We start from the raw sequence: 13,326 nt of genomic DNA, 5'->3' as shown, positions 1-13,326 counted from the left end.
ATGTAGAATCTCAAATAGTAGCAACAGTGGAGGAGTGGCCTAGTGGTTAGGGTAGTGGACTTTGGTCCTGAGGAACTGAGTTTGATTCCCACTTCAGGCACAGGCAGCTCCTTGTGACTCTGGGCAAGTCACTTAACCCTCCATTGCCCCATGTAAGCCGCATTGAGCCTGCCATGAGTGGGAAAGCGCAGGGTACAAATGTAACAACAATAAAATAAATAAAAATTACTTATATAACTGTGGTCAGTCTTGCATGTGAAATATGACATAATGTACAATTAACTGGTAAGTAAAAAATAATTACATACAAACATTTAATACTCATAAAATCTAAACAATTGAAATAATTGCTTGTAGAAACATCCACATACCAACAATAAATTGAAAAACATTTATAAAAATTAATGGATAAAGACATAATTATCCATATAGATAATTGCGAACAATGAATCAGAGAAACTTACCAGCCAAAGTTGGTAAATGCAGACTCATATGGCAAAAAATACATCCACTAATATAGCATCTAATGTAAGAACAAAAGTGATAATCACTGAATGGTAAGAACATGGTTATTCGATTATGCTTGTCAAAAAGTAAAGAACATCAAAAATGCAGGTACAAAAGTGGAAATATATAATAAACATAAAATGAGACCTAAACAATGCAAAAGAGCAAGTGAAAGCCAGTATGCCAAAAAAAGAAAAGAATAATATAAAAGCAATTATGCAGACAATGCTAATTTTATGTCATAACAAGAAAAACAAGCTCATTAAAAATATATAATAATAACTATGAGCATAACAGGGCAAAGAATGAGAAACTGGAAACAGCAGCCCACAGCAAAACAATGTTGGACTGTTAGTTAGGCAGAGTTTTGACTCTAGTTCAGTGTTTCCTAAGTCCAGTCGTGGAGTACCCCTTGCCAATCACAGAGCTGCAGAGGGAATTGAACCTGGTTCCCCAGAATCTCAACCCACTGCTGACCAGCAAGATCTGGACCCAGTTCCCTGGGTCCACAACCCGCTACACTAACCATTAGTCCACTCCTCCATGACTGGCAAGGGGTACTCCAGGACCGGACTTGGGAATCACTTGCTCTAGATCACATAAGTACATAAGTAGTGCCATACTGGGAAAGACCAAAGGTCCATCTAGCCCAGCATCCTGTCACCGACAGTGGCCAATCCAGGTCAAGGGCACCTGGCACGCTCCCCAAACGTAAAAACATTCCAGACAAGTTATACCTAAAAATGCGGAATTTTTCCAAGTCCATTTAATAGCGGTCTATGGACTTGTCCTTTAGGAATCTATCTAACCCCTTTTTAAACTCCGTCAAGCTAACCGCCCGTACCACGTTCTCCGGCAACGAATTCCAGAGTCTAATTACACGTTGGGTGAAGAAAAATTTTCTCCGATTCGTTTTAAATTTACCACACTGTAGCTTCAACTCATGCCCTCTAGTCCTAGTATTTTTGGATAGCGTGAACAGTCGCTTCACATCCACCCGATCCATTCCACTCATTATTTTATACACTTCTATCATATCTCCCCTCAGCCGTCTCTTCTCCAAGCTGAAAAGCCCTAGCCTTCTCAGCCTCTCTTCATAGGAAAGTCGTCCCATCCCCACTATCATTTTCGTCGCCCTTCGCTGTACCTTTTCCAATTCTACTATATCTTTTTTGAGATACGGAGACCAGTACTGAACACAATACTCCAGGTGCGGTCGCACCATGGAGCGATACAATGGCATTATAACATCTGCACACCTGGACTCCATACCCTTCCTAATAACACCCAACATTCTATTCGCTTTCCTAGCCGCAGCAGCACACTGAGCAGAAGGTTTCAGCGTATCATCGACGACGACACCCAGATCCCTTTCTTGATCCGTAACTCCTAACGCGGAACCTTGCAAGACGTAGCTATAATTCGGGTTCCTCTTACCCACATGCATCACTTTGCACTTGTCAACATTGAACTTCATCTGCCACTTGCACGCCCATTCTCCCAGTCTCGCAAGGTCCTCCTGTAATCGTTCACATTCCTCCTGCGACTTGACGACCCTGAATAATTTTGTGTCATCGGCGAATTTAATTACCTCACTAGTTATTCCCATCTCTAGGTCATTTATAAATACATTAAAAAGCAACGGACCCAGCACAGACCCCTGCGGGACCCCACTAACTACCCTCCTCCACTGAGAATACTGGCCACGCAATCCTACTCTCTGCTTCCTATCTTTCAACCAGTTCTTAATCCATAATAATACCCTACCTCCGATTCCATGACTCTGCAATTTCTTCAGGAGTCTTTCGTGCGGCACTTTGTCAAACGCCTTCTGAAAATCCAGATATACAATATCAACCGGCTCCCCATTGTCCACATGTTTGCTTACCCCCTCAAAAAAATGCATTAGATTGGTGAGGCAAGACTTCCCTTCACTAAATCCGTGCTGACTTTGTCTCATCAGTCCATGTTTTTGTATATGCTCTGCAATTTTATTCTTAATAATAGCCTCCACCATCTTGCCCGGCACCGACGTCAGACTCACCGGTCTATAATTTCCCGGATCTCCTCTGGAACCCTTCTTAAAATCGGAGTAACATTGGCTACCCTCCAGTCTTCCGGTACTACACTCGATTTTAGGGACAGATTGCATATTTCTAACAGTAGCTCCGCAAGTTCATTTTTTAGTTCTATTAATACTCTGGGATGACTACCATCAGGTCCCGGTGATTTACTACTCTTCAGCTTGCTGAACTGACCCATTACATCCTCCAAGGTTACAGAGAATTTGTTTAGTTTCTCCGACTCCCCCGCTTCAAATATTCTTTCCGGCACCGGTGTCCCCCCCAAATCCTCCTCGGTGAAGACCGAAGCAAAGAATTCATTTAATTTCTCCGCTACGGCTTTGTCCTCCTTGATCGCCCCTTTAACACCATTTTCGTCCAGCGGCCCAACCGACTCTTTGGCCGGTTTCCTGCTTTTAATGTATCTAAAAAAATTTTTACTATGTATTTTTGCTTCCAACGCTAATTTCTTCTCAAAGTCCTTTTTTGCCCTCCTTATCTCCGCTTTGCATTTGGCTTGGCATTCCTTATGATCTATCCTGTTACTTTCAGTTGGTTCTCTTCTCCACTTTCTGAAGGATTGTTTTTTGGCTCTAATGATTTCCTTTATCTTACTGTTTAGCCACGCCGGCTGACGTTTAGTCTTTTTTCCCTTTTTTCTAATACGTGGAATATATTTGTCCTGAACCTCCAGGATGGTGTTTTTAAACAGCATCCACGCCTGATGCAAGTTTTTTACTCTGCGAGCTGCTCCTTTCAGTCTTTTTTTCACCATTTTTCTCATTTTGTCGTAATCACCTTTTCTATAGTTAAACGCTAGCGTACTTGATTTCCTAGTTTCACTTCCTTCAATGCCAATATCAAAACCGATCATATTATGATCACTGTTATCAAGCGGCCCTCGTATCGTTACCCCCTGCACTAGATCATGAGCACCACTAAGGACTAAGTCTAGTATTTTTCCTTCTCTTGTCGGCTCCTGAACTAGCTGTTCCATGAAGCTGTCCTTGATTTCATCAAGAAATCTTATGTCCCTTGCGTGTACAGATGTTACATTAACCCAGTCTATATGCGGGTAATTGAAATCCCCCATTATTATTGTGTTGCCCAGTTTGTTTGCGTCCCTGATTTCCTTTAATATTTCCGCATCCGTCTGTTCGTCCTGGCCAGGCGGACGGTAGTACACTCCTATCACTATCCTTTTCCCCTTTGCACATGGAATTTCAATCCACAGTGATTCCAAGGAGTGTTTTGTTTCCTGCAGAATTTTCAATCCATTTGATTCAAGGCTCTCGTTAATATACAATGCTACCCCTCCACCAATCCGATTCACCCTATCACTACGATATAATTTGTACCCCGGTATGACAGTGTCCCACTGGTTATCCTCCTTCCACCAGGTCTCAGAGATGCCTATTATATCTAATTTTTCATTTAGTGCAATATATTCCAACTCCCCCATCTTATTTCTTAGGCTCCTGGCATTCGCATATAGACATTTCAAACTATGTTTGTTGTTCCTAAGTACATCATGCTTAGTACTTGACAGTATTAATTGGCAATCTTTTGTCTGATTTTTATTGTTATTTAAAGATACCCAATCTACTACAATCTCTTTTGCAACCTCACTATCAGGATACTCTATCTTCCCTGTTATGGTGATATCTTTGAAAGATACCTTATCCCGAACCATGCTCTTTTGAGCGACTGTCGGCCTTCCCCCATTTCTAGTTTAAAAGCTGCTCTATCTCCTTCTTAAACGCCGATGCCAGCAGCCTGGTCCCACTCTGGTTAAGATGGAGCCCATCCTTTCGGAATAGGCTCCCCCTTCCCCAGAATGTTGCCCAGTTCCTAACAAATCTAAAGCCCTCCTCCCTGTACCATCGTCTCATCCACGCATTGAGACTCTGGAGCTCTGCCCGTCTCTTGGGCCCTGCGCGTGGCACAGGTAGCATTTCAGAAAAAGCTACCCTGGAGGATCTGGATTTCAGCTTTCTACCTAAGAGCCTAAATTTTGCTTCCAGAACCTCTCTCCCACATTTTCCTGCGTCATTGGTACCCACATGTACCAAGACAGCCGTCTCCTCCCCAGCACTATCTAAAATCCTATCTAGGTGACGCGTGAGGTCCGCCACCTTCGCACCAGGCAGGCAAGTCACCAGGCGATCCTCACGTCCACCAGCCACCCAGCTATCTATATGCCTAATGATCGAATCACCAAGTACAACAGCTGTCCTAACCTTTCCCTCACAGAGGAAAACATATTGAAAACAACAAAAGCGTTCACAATGAAATATTATCAATGTGATAATCACGGAATGGCTAAGTACAACTTTAAAAAGAGGGCTGGAGTACCACTAAACTCTTCAATCATTCAAGCTAGTGACAGAAATACAGAGTAAGGCACAAGTATATAACTAAGAATGACCTAAATCCATAACTCATGTAGCGAACAAAAGCACTGCGCTTTAGCCGCTAAAAAAATGTATATATAGGAAAACAGTAATAAAAATAAAAAGCAACCTCTAAAAAGAAAAAAAGGAACCAGAACAACAGAGAAGGTAAAGATGCAAACCACTGGGGTAAAACAGCATGTGGTACGGGACAGGCAGAGAAACTAATAACAGAACATTCCTTCTAAATAAAAGAAAAAGCACTTCCGCAAAAAATGGCACAGAAATAAACCAACCAGTAGAAATAACCAAGCCTCATTTAGAATTTCTATTTCCTTTTTTTGCGTATTGTCTTTCTTTAACTAAGCCGCGCTATGAGTGCGTAAGCGTTTTTAGCACGCCTTAGTAAATGGCCCTTAGATTGCTTTTTCTTTTTTTTTCTTTTGCATTGTTTAGGTCTCATTTTGTGTTTATTATATATTTCCACTTTTGTACCTGCATTTTTGATGTTCTTTACTTTTTGACAAGCATAATCGAATAACCATGTTCTTACCATTCAGTGATTATCACTTTTGTTCTTACATTAGATGCTATATTAGTGGATGTATTTTTTGCCATATGAGTCTGCATTTACCAACTTTGGCTGGTAAGTTTCTCTGATTCATTGTTTGCAATTATCTATATGGATAATTATGTCTTTATCCATTAATTTTTATAAATGTTTTTCAATTTATTGTTGGTATGTGGATGTTTCTACAAGCAATTATTTCAATTGTTTAGATTTTATGAGTGTTAATGTTTGTATGTAATTCTTTTGTACATTAGTGATTTTTATGTCATAGTTCATATTTTATATGTAATTGCCGATATCTACATTTTTTATTTTTTGTGCTCTAAACATTTTATAATTTATATTTTTCATTCTATTCTTAACTAAGTTCTATATTTTTATAGTTTTTCATATTTTCATGCAGTATCTGCCAGATTCTCTTTATTGCGCCCAGCATTCCACGCCTAAATCCAAGCGTATTCTATAACAATGTGTGTAACTTAATTGGCTTAACAAGCCAATCAACGTATTAGCACTTAACAAGCAATAATGAGCACTAATTGGCAATAATTAGAATTTACTTGCACAACTCGCTAAGGGTATTCTGTAACGCAGAGCACCTGACTTCTTTACGCCACAGGCAAAACAGGGTGTGGTTATAGGTGTTTCTAGGCATTCCAGAATCTTCATGCGTAATTATAGAATATGGCCCTGTCTACGTAAATCTATGCACATGGATTTACACCACTTTGTCGTTTGTGTAAATGGATGCACGTAGTTTTAGGCTCTGGGATATCAACGAATTGTATTCTATATACCGCGCCTAAATCTTATAGAATTCACTTAGGCAAAAATGATTTCCACGCAGACTTTCCAGGCGCCATATATAGAATCTCCCCCTATACGTAGAAACATGACGGCAGATAAAGGCCATATGACCCATCCAGTTGGCCATCCTCTGAAACCCCTAATACTTTCTGTTCCTAAGCGATCCCACATGCTTATCCTTTGCCCTTTTAAATTCTGACAGTCCTCGACTCCACCACCTCCACCAGGAGGCCATTCCACGCCTCCGCCACCCTTTCTGTGAAATAATAGGGTGGTGGAGGCGTGGAATGGCCTCCCGGTGGAGGTTGTGGTAGTAAGAGATGTCTACTTTCAATTTATATTTAGATTTTTAAACTATTTTAGCTTATTAATGTTTTATTTTTGGTTTTATTTAGTGTTTATTTAGTTATTTAGTGTTGTTGTATTTATAGTTTTGGTTTTGTTGTTTTATAGAGACTGTATATTTGACTCCTGGTGCCAAAATGCTTTTTTTAGCCAATAAACCACTTGCTTTGGAACGACATTGGTCTACCCTTTTCTTCTTTTTATTGGTGTGAGGGCTTGGTATGGACACATTTACATATTTATTGCAGTGTATAAAATGGTGAAGATGAAAGGGAAAATCACCCATGTACAGCAATGGGGGATATATATATATGAGTGAGGAGGCGAAGAAACCATTAGACAAATGTTTATCACAATTGCAACTAGTCAGGTACCACACAGCAGGGGAGCTTGCCCATAGGAGCAACTGGCCTGAATCTGGGATCAGTAGGCCACAGGCCATGGGAACAGCACCGGGCCAAAACTGCCTGCAGGGGATGAAGAGCAGGAACTGTAACTGAATTCCTCACCCCACCCTAGAATATGCTGATGGGCCTGTAAAGGGTGAGGGGCCCTAATGAATATGGGTTGCAGAAGGTTCAAATATGCAGGAATACGGAGGATTGTAGGAGTGAGTTCACTATTCTGGAAATGATAATCAGTGCATACGATGGTCCCCGCCTGAACCCTGGGAATGGGTGGACACATGAGAGAAAAGGGAAAGAGACTTGATATACCGCCTCTTTGTGGTAAAAATAAAAGTGGTTTACTTACTATGTACAGGTACTTATTTTGTCACAAGTTGCTGCAGTGGGAATTGAACCCAGTTCCCCAGGATTAAAGTCCATTGCACTAACCACTGCTGCCGCAGTTTGGGGGTGCACTAGTGGGTTCATGAGCCAGGTCCACTTTGGGTATCCTCTGTCACCTGTGAGAGGAAGCAGAATGAGAGACATGAGTTTGTATTGGCTGGTCTGGGTACCTTGTGAAGGTGGGGATCGTGGATTGTGGAGACACCTGGATGGAGGCAGTGCTGTGGGAGGAGGGGTATGGGATGGCAGATCCCTGTTGCACTTACCTAGGAGTGAGCCAGCCACTGGTGATCTCCCCTCGGGCGAACCTGTGGTAGATTCCAGAATGCTGTAATATGTAGGCATCATGGGTGGAACCTGGGTATCGGACACACATGTCCACAATCTCCCCATGGGTGTTACACATGACCTGCATATTCATAGAGTGGAAGGCTTTTCTATTCCTATAGGTGACCTCTCGTGCCTGAGGGGGTTCTGAGTACGACGTGTGTGCTGTCCGTGACGCCTGTATCCAAGAGGAAGTGAACCGTGCCATAGAACTGAGCCATGTTGTTCTGCAGGGCCTGGGGCATGGTGGGGAAGTTGATGTAGTCTGAAGTGTGGGTAAGGAAGGCATCAAGGAACTGGGTGAGGCAGTTGGTAATGGAGGGCTGGGTCAGGCCCGTGTTCACAGCTAGGACAGACTGGAAGCTACCAGTGGCCAGAAAAGAGAGGGAGGCAGTGACCTTCAGGTGGACAGGGATGGGATTGTTCCTACGGGTCCTGGGCTGTAGGAGGGGTGGAACTGGTCACACAGGTGCTGGATGGTAGCCCTGTCAAACCGGTACCTGGTGAAGCATTGGGCATTGGTGTGGTCAAGGAATACTCAGGGCCTGAATACTCAGGGATGGGGTATCTCCTGCGGGGCCCCTCCTCCAAAGCTTCTTCCACCTCCAGCAAACTGTGAGCCAACAGTGCAGCCATCTGCCACCACCACAGGTGCAACCGACTTACCCCAAAATAAGGACTGTTTGCACCTCCACCTACTGCATGTAGTTAGTCCCTCCACCAACAGACAGTGCCCAGCACACAGTCCTCACACACAGATACAGCAGCAGCACAAATCACTCACTCTGCTCCCACCAACAAACGGTGCTGACAAACACAGCAGCAGCACAGAGCACAGTGACAAACTGGGACTGGACAAGCAGGGAAGAGGGAGAGACACGGGAAGGGATGGATGTGGCTGGGTGGGCTAGTAGGTATGGGCAAGGACCTGGGGAGCTGAGACACAGAGGAGGCAAGACTGGAAATATAGAGGGAACAAGGCTGAGACGGAGGCAAACAGACGAATGTAACACTGCACTCGGCAACGCTCCTAGCTCTCCACTCTCCCACACCTAGCTAGCGTCTCAAACTGCATTTTGCTTAAACTCTATTCAAATGTCATTCTCTTGTTCCTGTTCTCCTCCTTCCATCTCCTCAAAATCTGTTTCTCTACCTGTACTAACTACATTTTATAAGCCACATCGAACCAAACTTGTTTGGAATATGGGGGTTATAAATACTGCTATAAATAAATAAAATTGCAAATGGGTCAAAAGACAAATTGACTCTTCCCCTAAATGATTCTAAAGCAGGTCTAATTGCAGACAGTTTTCTTCCCACCAGTAGGAAACGTTCGTTATCCATTATGGGCTGGAGACATTCACTGCTGTATTCAATATATTGCGCCTAGCATTCCCCACCAACATCTAAACGTATTCCATAACCACGCACATAACTTAATTGGCTTAACAAGCCAATCAGCATTTTAACAGCACTTAACAAGCATTAATTGGCAATAATTAGGATTTATGTACATAACGTGCTAAACGTATTCAGTAATGAACTGCACAGTTCTAAAGGGGTGCGGCTGTCTGCGTAAATCTACGCACAAGGATTTATGCCATGTTTCGTTGGTGTAAACGGAAGCACATAATTTTAGGTGCTGGGATATCAAGTAAGCATACTCAATGAACTGGAGTGGAGGAGTAGCCTAGTGGTTAGTGCAGTGGACTTTGATCCTGAGGAACTGAGTTCAATTCCCACTACAGCTCTTTGTGACTCTGGGCAAGTCCCTTAACCCTCCATTGCCCCTGGTACAAAATAAGTACCTGAATATATGTAAACCACTTTGAATGTAGTTGCAAAAACCTCAGAAAGGCAGTATATCAAGTCCCATTTCCCTTTCCCTATTTGAAGTTCTAAATGGAATGCTGCTACTATTGAGATTCTGTTGTTACTATTTGAGATTCTACATGGAATGTTGCTACTATTTGAGATTCTGTTGCTACTATTTGCGATTCTACATGGAATGCTTCTACTATTGAGATTCTGTTGCTATTTGAGATTCTACATGGAATGTTGCTACTATTTGAGATTCTACATGGAATGTTGCTATTCCACTAGCAACATTCCATGTAGAAGCCTGCCCTTGCAGATCAGCAACGCAGCCGCATTGGTGATCTGCAAGGGCAGGCTTCTACATGGATTGTTGCTAGTGGAGGAGTAGCCTAGTGGTTAGTGCAGCGGATTCTGATTCTGGGGAACTGGGTTCATTTCCCACTGCAGCTCCTTGTGACTCTGGGCAAGTCATTTATCCCTCCATTGCCCCTGGTACAAAATAAGTACCTGAATATATGTAAACCACTTTGAATGTAGTTGCAAAAAACCTCAGAAATGCGGTATATCAAGTCCCATTTCCCTAAATATAGAATACTCTTAGGTGAAAATGATTCCTGCGTGGTTTTTGCAGGCGTCATTTATAGAATCTGGCCCTCAATGAATTAGACTGCCCATGACACGTCCACGTCATGCCTCCAGAACGCCCCTTCTGGAGACATTCTGATGCAGGCATACTGGCGTTTCAGACTAGTTTTTTCCTTTTGTTTGATTATACACTTTGGACATTTTTTGGCGAGAAATACGTTCATCTGCCTTTTGTGTTCTTTTTTGGGCGTTTTTCTCTTTTGAAAATGACACCCTACATGTTTCCGTAAATAGGCCTGAATATTTTTAGAACCTGCATCTATAGCACACAGAAGTTATGGCTCCCAACAATGAATGGATGAGAAATATATGCTGACTGCTATGAAGTAATATATCGATTGGGAATTTCATCATAACAAGATAAGTGGTTTGCATGTTAAATTTTACATATTGCTGAGGTTGCAAGTGAATTACAGTACTTAATTCGAGTACTGAATTTGATAAGAACTATAAGATTCATCATAAAGGGAAGCCTGATGGGCAATGATAGATGACAGTGTGTAGAGGTGAATGTTTGAACATTGAAAAAGCCACATTTCTGTTTAGAAATTATATTTTAATTGACTCCCACAAGCCACACTGGTAAGCACACTTGTGAGCTGCACTAGTGTGTGCCCACTCCCTTGTTCCTGTGTATTCCTGAAGGCTGCACTGGTGTCTACGCTCACTGTTATTGTGTGGCTGCTACAGGCTGCACTGGTGTGTGCGCTCATGATCCTTGTTCTTTTGATGTAGCTCAATGGTGTGTGCACTCCTTTTTACTGTATTTATTGAATGCTGCACTAGTGTGTGCACTGCATTTACTATGTGTGTGTTATTGAATGCTGCAGTGATATGTGCACTTCCTTTTACTGTGTTTATTGCATTCTACTCTGGTGTCTATGCTCACTGTCATGGTTTGGCTGCTACAGGCTGCACTGGTGTGTGCAGTGTGCACTCATGCTCACTACATTTACTGCTGCTGTGCTGGTGTATGTGCATCCCTTTTCACTGTATATTTATTGCAGAAGTCACTGCAGTGTGTTTATTGAATGCTGCACTTGTGTGTGCACTCATGGTCTCTGTGCTATTACTGCAGCTGCGCTGGTGTGTGTGCACTCCTTTTCACTGTATATACACTGCCATGTGTTTATTGAATGCTGCACTACTGTGTACTTTTACTGCAGCTGCACTGGCGTGTCTTTGCTCCTTTTCACTGTATATTTATTGCAGATTGCACTGCAGTGTGTTTATTGAATGCTGCACTACTGTGTACTTTTACTGCAGCTGCACTGGCGTGTCTTTGCTCCTTTTCACTGTATATTTATTGCAGATTGCACTGCAGTGTGTTTATTGAATGCTGCACTGGTGTGTGCACTCGTCACTGTGCTGTTACCGCAGCTGCACTGGTGTGTGTGCTTTTCACTGTATATTTATTGGAGGCTGCATCGCTGTGTGTTATTGAACGCCGCACCGCTGTGTACTTACTGTCACAGTGTCTTACTGAAGGCTTTGCTTCTGTGTGTCCTTCCTGTCACTGTGGGTTTATGGTAGACTGCATCGGTAGCTGAGTTAACCCTTTGCTTATCTTTTTTGATTTAATAAGGGATGAGGAGATTCAGAACAAGTGTGGAATAGATGCCACCATCTACCTGTCATTCCAGCGGCACATCCTGGTTCTTCTCACAATCATCTGCGTGCTTTCTGTGTCTGTCATCCTGCCTGTGAACTTTTCTGGAAACCTCCTTGGTATGTGATTCTGAGAATGAATGACGCACATAGGCCCATTTCTATCTGGCATATCCTCAGGGGTTTCAGGCATATCCACCAGGCTATGCAGCATATCCAGAGGGGTTTCAGGCATATCCACCAGGCTATGCAGCATATCCACAGGGGTTTCAGGCATATCCACCAGGCTATGCAGCATATCCAGAGGGGATCAGACCTCCCCAGTAACCAGCTCCATCCTCTTTTGGGGCACCTGTGCCTCATGGGACACCTGTGAATCAGACTGGCAACCCCCTAATCAGTTTATTATTATTGGGAACATATCTATCTCCTGGTATGCACCAGGGACAGCTGTGGGCCACACCGGCAACCCTGTGCTGGTTTCTCCTTCTGCTTAGCCTCCAGCAGGGACTAACTTACTATAATTTCTTTTGCCCAAAGAAACAGAATAGGAAAAAAGCCTTAGTAAATCAGTTTCTAAAATAGCTACTGCTAATCTGGGAGGGAATTCTCACCTCCCCCACCCCCCCCCCCCACCCCCAACAAAACAATTCACTAAGGACAATGGGGTGGGGAAAGAGAATCAAGAGAGGTCTCCGCTTCTGGTTCCTATACCATCCCCTTGCTGAAAAGCCTCATTGGAAAAATGCCCTTCCACAAAGACTGTCACCTCCCCTGAAGCCCTACCTCAATGGGACACTCAATGAAATTACATAGAAATACTTTAAAAACAAATAGGAGGAAATATTTTTTTACTCAAAGAATAGTTGAGCTCTGGAACTCATTGTCAAAGGATGTGGTAACACTGGTTAGCGTATCTGGATTTTAAAAAGGTTTGGACAAGTTCCTGGAGCAAAGGTCCATAGTCTGCTACTGAGGTAGACGTGGGGAAGCCACTGCTTGTCCCTGGGACTGGTAGCGTGGAAGGTTCTACTAATTGGGTTTCTGCCAGGTTCTTGTGACCTGGATTGGCCACTGTTGGAAGCGGGATGCTGGGCTAAGTGGACTATTGGTCTGACCCAGTATAACTATTCTTATGTTCTTATGCCCTGGTGGTTTAGGGTTGGGTGGGCAGCAACGATCCCCAGTCGCTATTACCTGTGCCACTCCAGGTTCAAAATGGAGGCTGGGGTGAAGCAACACAGGCAGCAAGAAATAGCAATCACCTTCTGCCCACCCTACCCTAGACCACCAGGACATCCTTCAGGTAGACCTTCAGGGGGACTACAGGGGTTGGATAGGGGTCCTCAGGAGGGTGTGATGTGCTTGGGAGGGTCTTCAGAGGGGGAGGTTTGGCAGAGAGGGCTTGCAAGGGGGATTGAATTTGCTTGAAGAAGGGGGGAGTGTTTGGG

At 43.3% G+C, this 13,326-nt stretch overlaps 1 pseudogene; it reads left to right on the top strand.

The window, feature by feature from the left end:
* The window catches only part of LOC115477114, a 177,014-nt pseudogene that overhangs the window by 84,373 nt on the left and 79,315 nt on the right, over window positions 1–13,326 (top strand).

The sequence above is a fragment of the Microcaecilia unicolor genome, chromosome 9, assembly GCF_901765095.1.
Source record: "Microcaecilia unicolor chromosome 9, aMicUni1.1, whole genome shotgun sequence".
Classification (NCBI taxonomy): Eukaryota; Metazoa; Chordata; class Amphibia; order Gymnophiona; family Siphonopidae; genus Microcaecilia; species Microcaecilia unicolor.
The sequence above is the reverse complement of the archived record's forward strand: the minus strand, read 5'-3'. Positions and strand labels throughout refer to the sequence as shown.